This window comes from Bos javanicus, chromosome 25, assembly GCF_032452875.1.
Source record: "Bos javanicus breed banteng chromosome 25, ARS-OSU_banteng_1.0, whole genome shotgun sequence".
In the NCBI taxonomy this organism is placed as follows: Eukaryota; Metazoa; Chordata; class Mammalia; order Artiodactyla; family Bovidae; genus Bos; species Bos javanicus.
In genome coordinates, this window is record NC_083892.1 from 40467657 (window position 1) to 40487691 (window position 20035).

At 48.8% G+C, this 20035-nt stretch overlaps 1 long non-coding RNA gene across 1 annotated transcript; it reads right to left on the reverse strand.

The window, feature by feature from the left end:
• Positions 1-662: 662 nt before the first annotated feature.
• Positions 663-20035, reverse strand: LOC133238801 (uncharacterized). Its single transcript, XR_009733636.1, has 3 exons — positions 18380-20035; positions 17171-17341; positions 663-924 (listed from the first exon to the last, which is right to left on the reverse strand). It is a non-coding gene; the product is annotated as an uncharacterized LOC133238801 (long non-coding RNA).

Sequence of the window (20035 nt, forward strand, 5' to 3'; positions counted from 1 at the left end):
CTTCCCAAACCCAGGAGAGATCCTACAGTAAATGACAGCTGCTGAGGAAAGATGAGCATTGTCCCCAGAACAGAAAGAACCCGGCATTTCCAGCTTTAAAACCTCTGCATTTCATGGGTCCCTGGCACTGTCTTTGTGGCTGTATTTTGAAAGAAGCATTATCACCCCCAGGGGCCGCGGCAGGTTGCAGGCTTTGAGTTACGGCTTCAGATCTTGCTATATGTTGGTTGTTATGCAAAATTAATTATCTTGGTCATTTGAATGTTTTCCCCTAAACATAATATAATCTCATTACAGACTACTCCATACCAGAATGAATCTCGAGCCAAATTCCATTTAGGAAATTGAAGGTAATTTAGAGTTATATGATTTGCAAAAAAAAAAAAAAATAGGAAGAAGAAGTCCCTTTCTGTGCTAAATGCTAATTTGCTGTCTCTGTAATGTCGAAGTGACATTCGTTTGTTGGGGAATTGCTGTAATGTAGGGGACTTGGGCAATGGGTGGGGCAGCCCAGAACTGTGGAGTGAGTTCTCTGGAAGTAGCCTGTGCAGAATTCTGGGATACAGGCTGCAGAGTACAGAGGCCGCCGGGCTTCCCAGGGATGGCGTTTGTCAGCTGGGGAGCCGGCAAGTGCGTGGGCAATGCCGCCCTTCCAGCGGAGACTGCTGGGCCGGCCTCGCTTCAGCTGGCACCGCGGGGGTCAGTTTGCAGGGGCGGGGGAGGCTGAGCTGCCTTAACAAAGTACCACCCACTGAGCAGCTTAAACAGCAGAAATTCCTTTTCTCACAGTTCCGGAGGCTGGAAGTCCAAGATCTAGTTGTGGGCAAGACTGGTCTCTCCTGAAGCCTCGTTCCTTGGCTGCCTTCTCCCGGTGTCTTCATGTGGTCGGTCCTCTGTGTGCGTTGAGGTCCTCATCTCCTCCTCCTGTAAGGACACGGTCAGATTAGGTCCACTCTTGCACACGTGCGTGCTAAGTCGCTTCAGTCGTGTCCGACTCTTTGCAACCCAATGGGCCATAGCCTGCCAGGCTCCTCTGTCCATGGGATTCTCCAGGGGGGTTGCCACACCCTCTTCCAGGGGACCTTCCCGACCCGAGGACTGACCCGAATCTCTTGCGTCTCCTGCGTTGGCAGGCACGTTCTTCACCACTAGCACCACCGGGGAAGCGCAGGTCCACCTTCTAACCTCATTTTACATGAATTACCTCTTTAGAGACCCCATTCTCCAAACACAGTCATATTCTGAGGTCCTGGGGTTAGGTCTTCAACACACGAATTCACAGGGGACACAGTTCAGACCCTAAAGGACTGTGCAGCCAAGGCCGTCCGTCCAGCCATGAGCTCATCTCGTCAGACACCCAGGAGCCGAACCTGGCTTCCCTGCTCCCACCCTCCCCTGCTCCTGATGCTTTCCGCATGGAGTAGCCTGAGTGAAGATGCTCTTAAAACATCTACTAGGTCATGACCTCCCCCCGTCCTCAGGTACCTTCCCTTTGTGTTGTGAGTAAATACAGACCCTCCAGCAGCAGGGTCCCCAAGCGGCCCCTGCCTCACTCTCCAGCTCTGAGCTCCGGTCCCTGTGCTAAGGGCGCCTGCACCGCATGTCTCCCCCTTGAGCTCCTGAGCACTTTCTTCTCTGCCCCAGGGAGACACCTGTCTCTGCTTATCGTCTAACCAGCTCGCTCCTCCTAACCCCTGGAGTCCCTGTTTAAATATCACTTCTGCAGAAAAGCCCTCCAGTCTCCCCCATCCTGACTGAAAGAAGCTCTTCCACTGCCTGGAGTTGGGGGAGCAGGCACCCCATGGAGACTGGCCAACAGAAGAGAAAATGAAGACCCAACATAGTCCCCAGCAACTTCACTCCTGGGCACATATCTGAAAAAAATAAAAACTCGAATTCAAAAAGATTCATGCAGCCCAGTGTTCATAGTGAGTGAAGTCGCTCAGTTGTGTCCGACTCTTTGCGACCCCATGGACTGTAGCCTACCAGGCTCCTCCCTCCATGGGATTTTCCAGGCGAGAGTACTGGAGTGGAGTACATTTCCTTCCCCAATGTTCATAGCAGCACGATTACAACAGCCAAGGTACGGAAGCAGACTAAGTGCTCGTCACCAGATGAATGGACTGAGAAGTGGCGTGGAATACTACTCAGCCATTTAAAAAAGAGTGAGAACTCGCCGCTTGCAGCAGAATGCATGGACTTGGAGGGCAATGTGCTAAGTGAATTAAGTCGGACAAAGGCAAATACGCGTGGTATCGCCTCTACGTGTAATCTCTTGTGTGGTTGGAAGAGGGTGTTTGTTATGACCAGTGCATTGTCTTGGCAAAACTCTATTAGCCTTTGCCCTGCTTCATTCCGTATTCCAAGGCCAAATTTGCCTGTTGCTCCAGGTGTTTCTTGACTTCCTACTTCTGCATTCCAGTCCCCTATAATGAAAAGGACATCTTTTTTGGGTGTTAGTTCTAAAAGGTCTTGTAGGTCTTCATAGAACCGTTCAACTTCAGCTTCTTCAGCATTACTGGTTGGGGCATAGACTTGGATTACTGTGATACTGAATGGTTTGCCTTGGAAACGAACAGAGATCATTCTGTCGTTTTTGAGATTGCATCCAAGTACTGCATTTTGGACTCTTTTGTTGACCATGATGGCCACTCCATTTCTTCTGAGGGATTCCTGCCCGCAGTAGTAGATATAATGGTCATCTGAGTTAAAATCACCCATTCCAGTCCATTTTAGTTCACTGATTCCTAGAATGTTGACATTCACGCTTGCCATCTCTTGTTTGACCACTTCCAATTTGCCTTGATTCATGGACCTGACATTCCAGGTTCCTATGCAATATTGCTCTTTACAGCATCAGACCTTGCTTATATCACCAGTCACATCCACAGCTGGGTTTTGTGTTTGCTTTGGCTCCATCCCTTCATTCTTTCTGGAGTTATTTCTCCACTGATCTCCAGTAGCATATTGGGCACCTACTGACCTGGGGAGTTCTTCTTTCAGTATCCTATCATTTTGCCTTTTCATTCTGTTCATGGGGTTCTCAAGGCAAGAATACTGAAGTGGTTTGCCATTTCCTTCTCCGGTGGACCACATTCTGTCAGATCTCTCCACCATGACCCGCCCATCTTGGGTTGCCCCATGGGCATGGCTTAGTTTCATTGAGTTAGACAAGGCTGTGGTCCTAGTGTGATTAGACTGACTAGTTTTCTGTGAGTATGGTTTCAGTGTATCTGCCCTGTGATGCCCTCTTGCAACACCTACCATCTTACTTGGGTTTCTCTTACCTTGGGCATGGGGTATCTCTTCACGGCTGCTCCAGCAAAGCGCAGCCGCTGCTCCTTACCATAGAAGAGGGGTATCTCCTCACCGCCGCCCTTCCTGACCTTCAACATGGGATAGCTCCTCTAGGCCCTCCTGTGCCTGTGCAGCCACGGCTCCTTGGAGGTGGGGTAGCTCCTCCTGGCTGCCCGCCCTGACCTCGGATGCGGGGTAGCTCCTCTCGGCCGTTTCTGCGCCGCCGCAATCTGGCACTCTCGGCTGCTGCCCCTGACCTCAGACGTTGGGTAACTCCTCTTGGCCGCTGCCCTTTGGGCATGGGGTCCTCCCAGCTTCTGCCCCTGACCTCAAATGTGGGGTAGCTCCTCTCGCAGCTGCGCTTAGCGCGCTGGTCACAGCCACGAAATTAAAAGACACTTACTCCTTGGAAGGAAAGTTATGACCAACCTAGATAGCATATTCAAAAGCAGAGACATTCCTTTGCCAACAAAGGTTCGTCTAGTCAAGGCTATGGTTTTTCCTGTGGTCATGTATGGATGTGAGAGTTGGACTGTGAAGAAGGCTGAGCACCGAAGAATTGATGCTTTTGAACTGTAGTGTTGGAGAAGACTCTTGAGAGTCCCTTGGACTGCAAGGAGATCCAACCAGTCCATTCTGAAGGAGATCAGCCCTGGGATTTCTTTGGAGGGAATGATGCTAAAGCTGAAACTCCAGTACTTTGGCCACCTCATGCGAAGAGTTGACTCATTGGAAAAGACTCTGATGCTGGGAGGGATTGGGGGCAGGAGGAGAAGGGGACGACAGAGGATGAGATGGCTGGATGGCATCACTGACTCGATGGACATGAATCTGGGTGAACTCCGGGAGTTGGTGATGGACAGGGAGGCCTGGCGTGCTGCAATTCATGGGGTCGCAAAGAGTCGGACACGACTGAGCGACTGAACTGAACTGACTGATGTATAATCTAGAAAGTACAGTGACCTGGGGCTTGGCTCCCCTGCAGCTTGGTGGTAAAGAACCCACCCGCTAATGCAGGAGACATGGGTTTGATCCCTGGGTCAGGAAGATCCCCTGGAGAAGGAAATGGCAACCTACTCCAGTATTCTTGCCTGGGAAATCCCACGGACAGAGCCTGGCAGGCTACAGTCCTTCGGGTTTCAAAGAATTGGACACGACTTAGCAACTAAACAACGACAACAAGAGAACGTAACAAAGAAAAAGCGAACTCACAGACACGGGAAGCTAACTAGTGATTAGCAGCAGGGAGAGGGGAGCAAGAAGGGGCCCAGCAGGGGTGGGAAGCAAGGGGTTATTACAGGATTACAGGGAATCGTGTGTGAAACTTCTGGAAATTGTAAAGCCCTATAGAATTTAACAAATTTTTCATTCATTAGAGAAAAGAGAATGAATGAGCGAGTAAGTGAACGAATGAACAAACATCTCCAAACACAGTATGATAACTTTCGCTCCAGTGAAAGTTGACAGCGTCAGCCATGGGGTCGTGATCTCAGCCCTGGTGCAGAGGAAACACCCTTGGGAACTCAGGGGTGTTCTCGCCCTTGGCCACCCAACAGAGCCTGCCAGGAGGAGCTCACCTCTCTCACTTCTTTTCCCCCTCAACCCACTGCAGGTGAAAACCCATAGCTGTGAGAGCCCTGGGACCTCCACCCAAACTTCCATCCTCGTAGAAATATCAACTTATAAATGTAAACCGTTGAGAGTGAAGCTGAGAAACATTTCAAGCCGCAGTGGGAGTCCCCTTTAGATTTCTCCCTGATTTCTTTCTCTGGATTATTATTACCTGAAAACCTAGTCAAGCCAATCTCTCCTTCCTCCTCAGACTGATGGCTGCGAGTTAATGAACAACCCTCCAAGAATGTAACATCCTTGTTCAGACTCGGGCAAGTGTAGCTGTTAGTGAACTGTGAGTAGGACATTAGTAAACGATTCCTGGAAAGAATAGATCAGAATGTCATTCCCTGGTAACTGACATGATCAGAAGTGTGGTCCTCACCCTGAGATGAGGAGGGGTCTGGGGCTCGTTTATTGGGAAGTTGATTCCAGGAAGAACTGAGGAAGAGAGGGTTCAGTGGGCTGAATCACACCACACTCCCTGGTGAGATATCTGAGTCCTATTTCCTGTGACCTGTACAGCGTGGTGAGGTTCAGGGTCTTGAGGCACAGAGGTTGTCCTAGATTATATGTGTGCTCTTAACACAATCACGTGTATCCTTGTAGGGCTTTCCAGGAGGGGGTAGCGGTGAAGAACCAGCCTGCCAATGCAGGAGACATAAGAGACGCAGGTTCCATCCCTGGGTCGGGAATATCCCCTGGAGGAGGGCGTGGCAGCCCACTCCAGTGTTCTTACCTAGAGAATCCCACAGACAGAGGAGCCTGGCGGGCTACAGTCCATGGGGTCGCACAGAGTGGGGCGCGACTGAAGCGACTGAGCACACGTGCACATATCCTTGTAGGAGGGAGGCATATGGAGATTTGACTACAGAAGAGAAGGCCGTGTGTTGGCAGAGGCAGAGACTGAAGCGATGCAGCCACAAGCCGAGGATCCTGGCAGTCACCACACACTGTGGGAGAACTGTGTCTGTTGCTTTTAAGTCAACAAGCCTGTGGTCATTCATTATGGGAACCAATACTGTGTGGAACCAAGAAGCTTCCTGCTACGGGCAACTGGGGCTCAGTCCACGGGCCCATCCCAGATCCGTCCCAGCTGGGGGATGAGCAGCTGGGCGACTGAGTCACTGTTGCATCAGTCATTGGGGGAAGCCCATTCCTGGGAGGCTCCCCTCTGTCCCACGTGCAAACCACGTGCCAGCAGCCAGAGAGAGCGCCCAGAAAGAGCTGCAGCTACCACAGTTACAAGCCAGCCGTGGGTCAGACTGCACAGAAATGAGGAATGCCAAGGGCTCACGGGTGGGGCGCCGACAATGTCTACTACACGCAGAAAATAAAAGAAAAACTCAAGAGTGAAAAGCCAGGGACTTCCCTGGTGGTCTGGTGATGAAGAATTCGACTTCCAATGCAAGGGACGTGGGTTTGATCCCTGGAGGGGGAAATAAGATCCCACATGCCATGGGCCAACTAAGCCCATGTGCCACAGGGATTAACAGAGAAGCCCACACGCTGAGAGGAAGACCCAGCACAGCCACACACACACAAAAAAAAAACAGTGAAAACCCAAACTAGGGCACAGTGTTGAACCTGCACCAGGACGTTCTTCAGCGAACACACCGGGACGCTGACTGAAGCTGAACACCAACCCGCAGCTCCAACGTTACCTGTTACAACATCCCGGGATGGCAAAGAGAGCTAGCGCGGGTTGAGGGTCTGCCTCGTCTTTTCACTGACTGGACCACGGTTCTCTTCAAAGGGCTAGGTCAGTTTTCTGGGGCTGCTGTAATCAATTGCCACCAAGTGGATGGCTGAAAACAGAAGTCTATTTAGTCCCTCGTTCCGGAGACTAGAAGTCCCCGACCCGGGCACTGGCAGGGTCAGCGCCTTCTGGAGGCTCCAGGGGAGGCCCCACTCCGTGTCCCCCTCCCCTGGCTCCTAGGGGGTCGCTGGCGATCCTCGGTGTTCCTGAGCTGGTAGGTGCCTCCCTCCAGCCTCTGCCTCCATCTTCGTGTACCCTTTCCCTGGGCATGTCTCTCTCTGTATCCTCGCCTCTTCTTATAAAGACACTCATCCTTGGATTAGAGTTCAACCCAAACCCAGGATGATCTGAAGATCCTTAACTAGGGACTTCGCTGATGGTCCAGTGGTTAAGAGTCTGCCTTCCCATGCAAGGGGCTCAGATTCCGCCCCTGGCCGGGGAGCTGAGATCACACCTGCCTCAGGGCAGCCAAGGCCACGTGCCACGACCGCTGGGCCCACACTGCGCGGGAAGCACCCCGTGCTGCAGCCAGCAGACCCAAGGAAGCGAAATTAGAGAAATGAAATGTCCTCAACTGACTACCTCTGCAAAGGCCCGATTTCTGAATACGTGCGCATTCTGAGCTTCCAGTGGACATGAATTTAGTGATAGTGAAAGTCGCTCAGTCATGTCTGACTTTTTTCGGCCCCGTGGACTATACAGTCCATGGAATTCTCCGGGCCAGAATACTGGAGTGGATAGCCTTTCCCTTCTCCAGGAGCTCTTCCCCACCCACAGATAGAACCCAGGCCTCATGCACTGCAGGTGGATTCTTTACCAGCTGAGCCACCAGGGAAGCCCAAGAACATTGGAGTGGCTAGCCTAGCCCGTCTCCAGCAGATCTTCCTGACCCAGGAATCGAACCAGGGTCTCCTGAACTGCAGGCAGATTTTTACCAGCTGAGCTATCATTTACCCACTATGAGGAGTTACCAGTATTGGCATTTTTACGGACAAGGGAACTGAGGGTGCCCAAGGTCACAGAGTTAGTGTGTGGAAGACAGATGGTTTCAGCCCAGGTTTCTAGGACATGCACATGCTCACGGCCTCACTGGACTGTCGCTAAGGAGGCTGTGGAGCTTTTGGAAGCTCCGAGAAAAGGCTCCTAGCAAAACAGGCTCAAGGTGGACCAGGCGCAATGCAGGCTCGGTCAATATTAATTGCACAGCTGGAATGAATGTTCCAAACGGGCCCCAAATTCCAGGTTCTAAACACAACTAGTGCATTTCCTTCCTGCCTACTGAGGCTGACTTTGCCCTGGAAAACCAATGGCTGGGGAGTGGGGGTGGATGGGTGGGTGGCATGATCTGGCCAAGATCAATGGTCCACAGTTTGGACTTCTGTCCACCGCCGTTGTCCTTGGCATTAGAAAAACCCTCGGCGGCAAACCATTCTGTATTTTATTGCCTTTCTACCTGGTTCTCAAACAGTTTCAAGCACACTGGCGCATCTTTTATCCTTAATGATCTGTCCTCCCGAAATTTATTTTTGGAAACAAATGAGTAAACGAAACCAAACCCAGCTTGATCCCAATAACTCTGAACCAAACAAATTGGGTCTTCTTCCTCATTTCTGTGCCGCTCGCAGGGCTTTAAAGGGTCTTACGAACCATTAATTTGTTGGCTCCTGTGGAAGTATTTATGCACAGCCATTAAGTAGCACAAACTCCGGAGGACGGTTGGGATTCTTTATGCATCTGGCCCCTGCCCCTGACTGCCTGTCTCCTCTCCAGAGAGGAAACACAAACAAGACTTTCAGCCGTGGGGCGGCCAGTTCATCAGAGCTGGGTTTTCCATCTCCAGACAGTCGCTTGCCACCCTTACCCTCCCCTTCAGTCAAAAACAGCAGACTAAACACAAAGGCTGAAGGTTTTCTTAGGGGAGAATCTAGGTCCTTGAGTAATGAATTAGTCACACCCTAAAAAGTGATTTCCCCACCCAGAAACGGCAAGTTCGCATCTAAATGGTATCCTCTTAGCCGTGGTACGAGAAGGAAACTCTTACAGTGCAATTCTGACGCCGACAGCGGGCGTGGCGTTAAATGCGACAGGCTAAGACTGTGCTCAGCGCGGACACTGACGTCTCAGAAGTCCCCGGGCCACCTGCACTTCCTTTATTTTTCTTTATTTCAATTGTATTGCTAATCATCTTTTTTTTTTAATATATGATTGATTGATCTTTGGCTGCGCCATGGGGCATTCAGGATCTAGTTAATCGGCCAAGGATCACAGCTGTGCCCCCAGCAGTGGGAGCGTGGAGTCTTAACTCCTGGGCCACCAAAGAAGTCCCTACCCGCATTTCTGACCATCTGGCTACAGACTCAGGGCCCCTACCACTCCCCCAGGTTTGATGATTCACTAGAATGACTCCAAGAACACAGGAAAGTGATGTACCGACTATTATCTTTTTTTTTTCATAAAGGATACAAATGAGGACCAGTCGAAAGATGAGACCCGAGGGTGAGGAGTGGGAGAGCCCCAAGGGCAAGCTTCCGTGTCCTCAGACACTGCACACTCCCCAAACATGCACACCTGATTACCAACCACTAGAGCAATGAGCTTCAGTGTCCAGAGCTTTTCCTGAAGTTTCATTGAAAAGGCATTATTCTTTGAATCATCAGATATGTGACTTAACTCTCTCTCAGCCCCTGACCTGCCCAGAGGAACGGCTGATGTCACCTGTCACCTCAACTCCCTAATCACAAGGTTGGTCTTTCTGTGCGGCCTGTCCCCACCCTGCATCATCTTTCTGGCATGAACTCAGGTGCGGTCTGAGGCGCCCACCAGGAGCACCAGACTCGCCTGTCATGAAGCCTCCCCCCAGGAAGCAAGATCAATTAAACTTATTCTTTTTTAGTATTTTATTTATTTATTTGGCTATGCCGGGTCTTAGCTGCAGCATGAGGCATCTTTTTAGTTGAAGCACATGGGATCTAGTTCCCTGACCAGGGATCGAACCTGAGCTGCCTGCTTTGGGAGCATGCAGTCTTAGCCACCCGACCAACAGGGAAGTCCCCAGACTTACTCTTCTGCTGCTGCTGCTGCTGCTGCTAAGTCGCTTCAGTCGTGTCTGACCCTGTGCGACCCCATAGATGGCAGCCCACTAGGCTCCCCCATCCCTGGGATTCTCCAGGCAAGAACAATGAAGTGGGTTGCCATTGCCTTCTCCAATGCATTAAAGTGAAAAGTGAAAAGTGAAGTCGCTCAGTCATGGACTCTTAGTGACCCCATGGACTGTAGCCCACCAGCCTCCTCCATCCGTGGAATTTTCCAGGCAAGAGTACTGGAGTGGGGTGCCATTCAATACAATTGATGGGGTCCAAATTAGAAAATATTCTCTCTCCTCTTGAACTGATAAAAATCTGTTGTCACTGGGTCAGTTTTCCAGTGCCTAAAGAGAGGGGATTCTTGCTTGCTAGAATCTGATCTACAGGACAGGCTGGAAAGGGTGGGAAAGGCTCCTGGAAGCCAGGGCTTGGGAAACAGTTGTTGGGGCATGAGTGGACAGTGGAGGAATGGGAGTGGGGGGATTGGGGCGTTGAGGACTGCTCAGCATGGCTTTAGGTTGGACTCCCCGTAATATGTTTGGAGAAACATAACACAGGAATGAAACTCATTTGGATTTCTTTTGACTGTGGTCCCGTGCTTTTAAACATCTTCTCCCTGCAAAGATTGAGCTGCAAGGCAGATCCCCCTGGGATGTATCATGATTCTATCCATATATAGATCTTCTGATGGGGACATTTTCCCCTTTCACATGACAAAGCCTCACCTTACAAATGGCAGCCTGTGCTTCGGCCTTCAAATCCAGGCAGGAAGGGCGTGAGGCAGGCCTTGGGGACCAAGGATGAAAGGCGAGGCCCTGGACCCAGGGACTGGTGGTTTGGTCATAGATGTTAGTCGTGCTTTTTCCTGTATGACTCAGTGCCCCCTGGAATTGGAGGGGAGACTGGCCTTGGGGAGGGTTGGAGGTGGTTCAAGTGGAAAAAAGCTGGTGAAGGAAGTCACCAAGGGTGGGGCCAAGGCAAGAGGAAAGGGCGCCACCTAGGGGTGGGAGGAAGAGGTGCCAGAAGAGTAGCCGGGAACCGAGGTCAAAGTGGAAGTGGCTCAGTTCAGTTCAGTTCAGTTCAGTCGCTCAGTCGTGTCCAACTCTTTGCGACCCCATGACTCGCAGCACGCCAGGCCTCCCTGTCCATCACCAACTCCCGGAGTTCACTCAAACGTCCATCGAGTCAGTGATGCCATCCAGCCATCTCATCCTCTGTCGTCCCCTTCTCCTCCTGCCCCCAATCCCTCCCAGCATCAGAGTCTTTTCCAATGAGTCAACTCTTCGCATGAGGTGGCCAAAGTACTGGAGTTTCAGCTTTAGCATCATTCCTTCCAAAGAAATCCCAGGGCTGATCTCCTTCAGAATGGACTGGTTGGATCTCCTTGCAGTCCAAGGGACTCTCAAGAGTCTTCTCCAACACCACAGTTCAAAAGCATCAATTCTTCAGCGCTCAACCTTCTTCACAGTCCAACTCTCACATCCATACATGACCCCAGGAAAAACCATAGCCTTGACTAGACGGACCTTTGTTGGCAAAGGAATGTCTCTGCTTTTGAATATGCTATCTAGGTTGGTCATAACTTTCTTTCCAAGGAGTAAGTGTCTTTTAATTTCATGGCTGCACTCACCATCTGCAGTGATTTTGGAGCCCAAAAAAATAAACTCTGATACTGTTTCCACTGTTTCCCCATCTAATTCCCATGAAGTGATGGGACCGGATGCCATGATCTTCGTTTTCTGAATGTTGAGCTTTAAGCCAATTTTTTCACTCTCCACTTTCACTTTCATCAAGAGGCTTTTTAGTTCCTCTTCACTTTCTGCCATAAGGGTGGTGTCATCTGCATATCTGAGGTTATTGATATTTCTCCTGGCAATCTTGATTCCAGCTTGTGCTTCTTCCAGCCCAGTGTTTCTCATGATGTACTCTGCGTATAAGTTAAATAAGCAGGGTAACAATATACAGCCTTGACATACTTCTTTTCCTATTTGGAACCAGTCTGTTTTTCCATGTCCCGTTCTAACTGTTGCTTCCTGACCTGCATATAGGTCATGTCCAACTCTTTGTGACCCCATGGACTATATAGTCCATGGAATTGTCCAGGCCAGAATACTGGAGTGGCTGGCCTTTCCCTTCCCCAGGGAATCTCCCCAACCCAGGGATAGAATCCAGGTCCCCCACATTGCAGGCAGATTCTTTACCAGCTGAGCCACCAGGGAAGCCCAAGAATACTGGAGTGGGTAGCCTATCCCTTCAACAGCAGATTTTCCAGACCCAGGAATCGAACTGGGGTCTCCTGTGTTGCAGGCGGATTCTTTACCAACTGAGCTATCAGAGAAGCCCAGAAAAGCAGAAGGATTGGCCAGCATCACCCACCCCAGGAGAACTGAGGTCTTCGTGCTCCTCAAGTTTTCATTCTTGTTCCATGTCAGTTGCTCAGTCGTGTCCGACTCCTTGTGACCCTATGGACTGTAGCCCGCCAGGCTTCTCTGTCCACGGGATTCTCCAGGCAAGAATACTGGAGTGGGTTGCTATTCCTTCTCCAGGGGCTCTTCCTAGCAGGAATGAATTTCTCAGAGTCTGGGCCCCTGGTCCCTGGAATCTGTGTAGCTCTCTGCCTCTGGTGGGAACGTGGGTCTAACACTGTCCCCACCCCCACGGTTCAGGTAGGAAAGGGGGACTCCTTCACCTAAACTACATTTTTTTTCCTTTAAAAAAAAAACTGTTATTACTGTTATTTATACCACTTTTGGCATAAAGTTTAATTAACATCAGAGAAGCACTTCATATTTATAAACCACCTTTCCTCTGACACTTGTCTGACACTTACCAAAGGGAACTTTAAAGAAGCCACATAGACCTCGGCCTGACTCCACCCTCCTGTCAAAGGCAAGCGTGGAGAGGGGAAAGAAATGGACCACGGGGCTTACTCAGCATCCCCACCGACTTCCCAGAGCAAACCAGTGATGTGGGAATTATATCCCCTCCTCACAGGCACAGAAAGAGCTTCCCAGAAGCAAACTGCGTGGCTTCTCTGTGCAAGGTCGTGTGACCCAGGCCACGCTTTCCCAAAACACTTCCCACCCACACGGACCTATGAGGTCTCCAAATGAAGTTCACCAACACATGCATTCTTCGTTCATCTTAAAGCAACCCACATCAATATCCTGCATAATTAATCCACATCTTTTTTTAAGATTTTTTTTTTGTATATGGACCATTTTTAAAGTCTTTATTGAATTTGTTACAATATTCCTTCTGTTTCAGGTTTTGCTTTTTTGGCCAGAGAGGCATGTGGGATCTTAACCAGAGACTGAACCCGCACCCCATGACTCGGAAGGCGAAGTCTTAACCACTGGACCACCAGGGAATCCCTTTTAAAATAAATCCCCAGATCACCTTGGGAGTTGCACAATTAGTGTCCTCATCACAAGAAAAACATTTTCTAACTATGTGAGGTGGTGGATGTTAACTAAATTTATTGTGGTGACCCTTTGCTACATAGTCACATATCAAATCATTAAATTGTACACCTGATAGTAATACCGTAACATATGTTAATTCATGCTCAGTCAGTAAGTCATGACCAACTCACGGCAACCCCATGGACTGCAGCCCGCCAGGCCACTCAATCCATGGGATTCTCCAGGCAGGAACGCTGGATCTTCCTGACCCAGGGATCAAACCCTCATCTCCTGCGTTGGCAAGTGGGTTCTTTACCACTGAGCCACCAGGGAAGCCCCATATGTCAATATATCTCAATAAAACTGAGGGGAAAAGAACTTAGGTGAGATTCTCTAAGAGTAAACATCGGTCATGAAATCAGAACAAGTGATGACGATCCTCAGTTCACAATCTTTACAAAAACAGAGCTGCAGGGCGGATTTGGCCCATGGGCTGGTGTTTGCTGACTCCCTCCTCTGGCAGATGATGATCAATCAAGAAAAGAAAAACATGGACGTGGTCCTGGCCTCTCCTGGCTCCTGAGAGCCCCTCGTCAGCTCTCTTCATTTCGCCTTTTGTTCTGTCTTGAGTTGGGGACCTCAGAATGGGATCCTGAAACAAAGACTCGAGGGCACATCATTTATACAGAAGTGGTCCCCGGACTCCCCAGGAGGGCAGCGAGGAAATGAGATGGGAAAGAGTAGGCATGGACTGAAGGATCTGCCACTGACCCCGTTACCATGGTGAGCGGCTGGCGCTGGTCTCACTGGGACCCCTGGAGACAGAACACACCTGGGAGTTGCCCTTCCAGCCCGGGCGTGACTTGGAGTAATTACCCTCCAACCCCACTGGTAACTAGCTGGGCGCTGCTCCTATGAGTCTGCGAGACTGCCTGGCGGTTCCCCTGATAATGGTGGGGACTTTGTACGTGGAGTGTGAGGTACCAGGGGATGGAGTGGGACCCTGGCGGCATCGTCCCCTTTAGCGTCTTCAGGAGCACACACTTCCTTCGCAAAACAATTCTCCTTTTCGCCCTGTAAGCAGCAGCTCTGAGTTACTGGGCTCACGTAAGGAAATGACACCCTCTCCATTTCCCCCTAATATGTGCAAAAAAAATGTAACACATCTTGAAATATATTTTGACAAGCTCAAGGCTGTGAGCCTCTGGAGAGCAGGAGCGATAGCAACAGGTCGCTTCGCCCTCTGATTATTCACAAGGCCTCACTCCTTCGACAGCCACACCCCCTTTGCCTTCGACAGTGAAAGAGGGAGGGGGCTGAGGTGGTGGCGGCGGGTCAAGATCGCACCTTTGTCTCCGTTTCACGGAAGAGAAACCAAAAGAGCTGCAGCTGTGGGCCCAGGGCCACACGATGAGTAACAGCGGAACCGAGCCATCATCACAGGCCCTCGCTGCACCCGAGGGCTGCCTGCAGCCCCTGCAGCACGAGCTGCGCCGGGAGCAGAGCTGCGCCGGGGCAGAGGCAGGACAGACGGAAGGGAGACTGGCACTCAGCCGGCCCCCAGGACTGTCTCCGTCCAATCGGCCACAGGAGTGAGGGGTCTTCCGTGTGCGGAAATGGACGCCTTAGCCCAGGCCTGTGCGTGGCCTGCCGCCCACACCAGACACAGAGCTGTCCAGAAGTCGTGATTGGAGACTGGCGGCCAGCGGGGAGGGCACCGGCTCACCAGGGCTGGAGGCGTGGGAGCGTCCACCCTGGGCGCAGGTGGTGGCGGGCATGTGCCCCACGAAGAATAGCAAGGTCACAGTAAAACCAGCTGAAAGTGGGTGCGTTTCTATTATCAAGGTGCCACCAACTGTTCGACACAACACCAACGATAAACTCCTCTTCCTTGGAAAGTATCTTCCGTTGGTCTAAGTTCTAAACAGTGGCTGTGGTTACTGGTTGGGTATTTTTCAAACTGAAGTATAACTGATTTACAGTATCAGGTAAGTTTCAGGCGTACAGCACAGATTCTTTCCCCTTATAGGTTATTATTTAGCACTGAGATACGCCCCTGTGCTGTACAATAGGTCCTTTTTGGTTACCTATTTTATGAGTAGCAGCTCGTATCTGCTAGTCCCAAACTCCTAATCCATCCTTCCTCCACGGCCCCTGTCCTCCTGGGTAACCACAGGTTTGTTTTCTGTGCCTGTGAGTCTCTTTCTGTTTTGGAAATAAGTTCATTAGTGTACTCTAGTTTTCTTTTTTCTTTTTTAGACTCCACATATAGGTGATACCATATGATATTTGTCTTTATCAGACTTATTTCACTTACAGTGATCATCCCTGGGTCCAGCCGGGTAGGTGCAGATGGCATTATTTTGTCCTCTTTTATGGCTGAATAGAATCCCGTTGTGGGTATGTGTCACATCGTCTTTATCCATTCAACTGCCGATGGACACTTAGGCTGCTCCCGGGTCTTGGCCGTTGTGAGCAGCGCTGCTGTGAAGACTGGGGTGCAAGTATCCTTTCGAATTACAGTTTTCTCTGAGCACATGCCCAGGCATGGGACTGTTGGATCATATGGTAGTTCTATTTTTTGTTTTTTAAGAAACCTCCTTACTGTTCTCCATAGTGGCTGTACCAATTTACATTCCCATCTTGGGATTTAATAATACACATGTGAGCCTTAGATTAGCACATTTTTATTACTTGAATTTTAATAAATGTTGTATTCTCCTAGGGAGTTAATTTAGTTCTGCAGTCTGCCCCCAACACACTCCAACCCAGCGACACAACAGGCTCGTTTTAAAAGTGGGTTCCTGTGAAACGAGACAAGGACACCTATCCTAGGCTCTTCCACCAATGGGACCGGCCAAGGCAACTGGGCAAAAAGAAGAAGAAATACAAGGCATCCAGATGGGGCGGGGGGAGTAAAACTACCTCTATTTGCAGATGATATTCTCCTGTACATAGAAAAATCCCAAGGAATTCCCTAAAAAAAAAAAAAAACCTGAAGTACTAAGGTCAACAACATTGAGATCAAGATCAACATAAAAACCAACTGTAACCCTATGCACTAGCAATAAACCATTTGATAACAGAATTATGAAAACCATTTATAATTACATCAAAAAGGAATAAAATACTCGAGACCAAATTTAACAAAAAAAGTGAAGACATACACTGAAAACTATAAAAACATCATTGAAAGAAATTAAACAAGATCTAAATAAATGGAAAGACACCCCATGTTCACATTCCTCAAACTGATGCATAGATTCAACATAATTCCTATCAGAGTCTCCTTTTTTGAAGAAATTGACAAGCTGACCCTAAAACTCATATGGGAATTCAAGCGGCCCAGAATATCAAAGAATATTTCAACATTCTTAAAAATGAAGAACAGAGTAGAAGAACTCACACCTCCCAATTTTAAAACTTAGCTCAAAGCTACAATAACCAAGATGTGGTGGTAACTAGCATAAAGTTAGACAGAGATAATGAAATAAAATTGAGTCCAAAAATAAATCCTAATTTATAGTCAATTGATTTTTGACAAAAGGAGCCAAGACAATTCAATGCAGAAAGAAATCGCCTTTTTAATTACAGTGTTGGGGTGAAAAGATATTCTGGCACAAGAGAATAAACTTGAACCCCTACCTCATACCATATACAAATATTACATCAAAGGGGAATATAGACCTAAATGTAAGAGCTAAAATTATGACCCTCTTAGGAGAAAACATGGGAGTAAGTATTTATGGCCTTGGGTTAGCCAATGATTTCTTAGATATTTCACCAATATGGTGAACCCTGAAAACAATTTGCAAAGTGAAAAAGCCAGATACAGAAGTGCACACGATCACAAGCTGTAATGTTTTTCGGGGCGGGGAGGAGAGTAAGTATAAATCTTGGTTCATATATGAACTATTTTCCTGAATTTGAACACTATCTTTAAAACTGAAATTCACTTCTTATAACTGATAACTGTTTTAAAACCAAAATACAAACAAATAATGATTGGTACTGACTCTTGATACGGGCTTCCCTCATAGCTCAGTTGGTAAAGAATCCGTCTGCAATGCAGGAGACCCCGGGTTGATTCCTGGGTTGGGAAGATCCGCTGGAGAAGGAACAGGCTATCCACGCCAGTATTCTTGGGCTTCCCTGGTGGCTTGATGCAATTATCACTGAAAGTAACTCTGAAATATAGAGGAGATAGGTAAAAATGATCGGCTCCAGGCATCAGATATGCTGGTTTCCTGGGTGTCGCACGTGTCATAAATAGTTGGAAAAGCACACTTTAAAGAAACCAGTTGTACCCAGAGTAATATGGGTATTTAAGTCCAATGGATCTTCATAGTTATCAATAAGATATTGGTCTATTTCAGGTACCTAGTCAAGTACTTCAACCTTGTATGGACCATTTCCACATCATAATTTAATCTCCACACCCCCAAATACAAAAGCCAGTGCTAAAAGAGACAAATGTGTATATATGGAATACATAAGTACGTGTGTGTGGTTGTTCTTATTTGGTTTGGCTTTTATATATTTTTTTTATTTTATCTATTTTTTGGCTGTACTGGGTCTTCGTTGCGGCACGTGGGATCTAGTTCCCTGACCAGGGATCGAAGCCCAGGCCCCGTGCATTGGGAACGTGGAGTCTTAGCCACTGGACCACTGGGGAAGTCCTTGTTTGGCTTGGTTTTGATTTTGCTCTTCCTATAGCAGCTCTCAGGGTGGGTGGCTCAGACAATATGCCAGAGGAGGCCCTTCCACATGCACAGGGATTAGGGTGTTTATTTCGTGTGTTTATCTCGCGGCCTCAGTCCTCTGGGCTGAGTAGTTTTGAACCCTGTAGGTTCTTCCTAACATTCGCTTCTGTCTGATCAACCCTAACGTGGTTCGTTCTTGCTCTCACTTCCAATCACTCTTTCCTTTCTTCAAAGAAGCAAAATTTCTTTCATCCTCCCTGGAAAGGCTCCTCCCCTCCTCTTTGCTCTCTCCCTGACCCTGTATCAGCAGTGGTAGCCTTCCTCTGGGTTACACAAAGAGCTCTGCCGTGTCAGTAGAAACATTTCCCACGGACACGATTCTCTGATAAAGAAAATCAAAGGTCAGAGACACATATCTTCCGAACACTTCACGCACAGTTAAGTTCCAAGCAGATAACAACGCACTTAATTTTACAGGATGTAAACAATTCGAAGGTTATGCTGAAAGGATAGCATACGTACATGCACAGACGTGTATAATTCTTCTAAGTGGTCATAACAGGACTGTCGTGCGTAGGTGTTGACACCGACAAAGCGACAGGCGCTTTTCACATGAGTCGGGAACGGATGACGTCCTCCTGGTTGGCTGGAGTGGTCTTGCGAGTGCTGTGCCCAGGTGGACCCTGGGGAAATACACTGAAGAGAGACACGTACAGAGAACCCGCGAGATGCTCCATAAACACCCCGACTACTATAGAACAGTTTCAGAGCCGCTGGTGTGTAGACGACCGTGTTTAAAGTGGCCAATTCTATAAGCTACCACGTTCATATTTTTAATGAGCCCTGACTTTCCTGCTCAAACGCTGTGTGTTGAAAACAGACATAACTCAGAGCCATTTACATTGCTTGGGTGTTTCTAGCTGCTTTCTCTAAAAGCAAAGAGAAGGGAGGGGGGGAAGCAATTGGCAGGCATGGTGATTGATGAGCAGGGCAAAATATTTTCCGTTTTCAAACAGGGAGACCTAAAGCAAGCATTGAGCCACGGTTAAGTTCTGTGCAGAGAGGAACAGACTCCCAACTTGATGGAGCACCCTTCAGGCCTCAGGTAACCCAGAGCGCTCCAAAGCCTAATCAGTTACACGCTGGTAATACAGCCCCTGAAGACAAACAAAGCATCCATTACGTGCTCAATGCAATCGCTCACATGCACTTCTGGTCATTACTGAGATTACTCATTATTTATGTAGAGCCGCCAGCGCGTACACCGCGCTTTAAAATGGATGTAACGCGCCCATTACCCTAATGCTGATTAACTGAGAAGGAAACGGTGGTCAGCTTTCAGGGACTGTCGTCCGTCCCCTGGGAGAGGAAAGATGGACAGGACGCGGCACGCGCAGTGATGGAGCAAGCCCACGTTTCCTCCACACGTGCCTCCTGCAAGATGGCGCCTCCACGGCCCATCACGAACCCGCCCTCCCAGGCGCGGACCAGAAAGCCCTAAGCTCACTGCAGCGACGGGCCCACCGTCACCTTGCACATTTCATGCAGAAATATCTCTCCGCCGCTACTGTTTTCAGAGCGAAATTCAAGGTATATCTTTTCCTCCCATGAGATATATAGATGGCTTTCATCATATTTCATAATGCAAGCAATTGGAAACTATTGAACACACATTACCGGCCTATAGGTGGGGAAGTTTTCCTCCTGGATTGAAGCCATGCTTTCTGAAAGAATTAAAGGGTCATTTAAGGTGCTCAGCATACAAGAAAGTAAATGAAATTTTCAGGGGGTGTTTGTTATTGTTTTTTTAATGAGGGATAATGGATACAACTGACGCCTTTCTGGAATCATCTAAGGGAGATGGCAAAAATCAACCTGAAATTAAGAGGAGTGAGCTTGAGGGGCAGCGAGAACAATACCAGCATAAAAGTATAAAGTACGTAAAACATAATTAAAAGCCTGGTAGGTTGCGGTTTGCTCCTGATACTACTTTGGGGGGTTCACGTACATACAGTGGCAGTGAGGTGTGGCGTCTGCGAAAAAAGCAATATATTAATTCTCAGATCAATAGTTTGTGAAATGCCTTTTTGCTGTCCCAAGAGTGTGACGGTTTCCCGGATAAGGAATGATTCTCTGGGAGGTGAAGGCAGGTTTCACTGGAGGAGCTGCTCTCTGGAG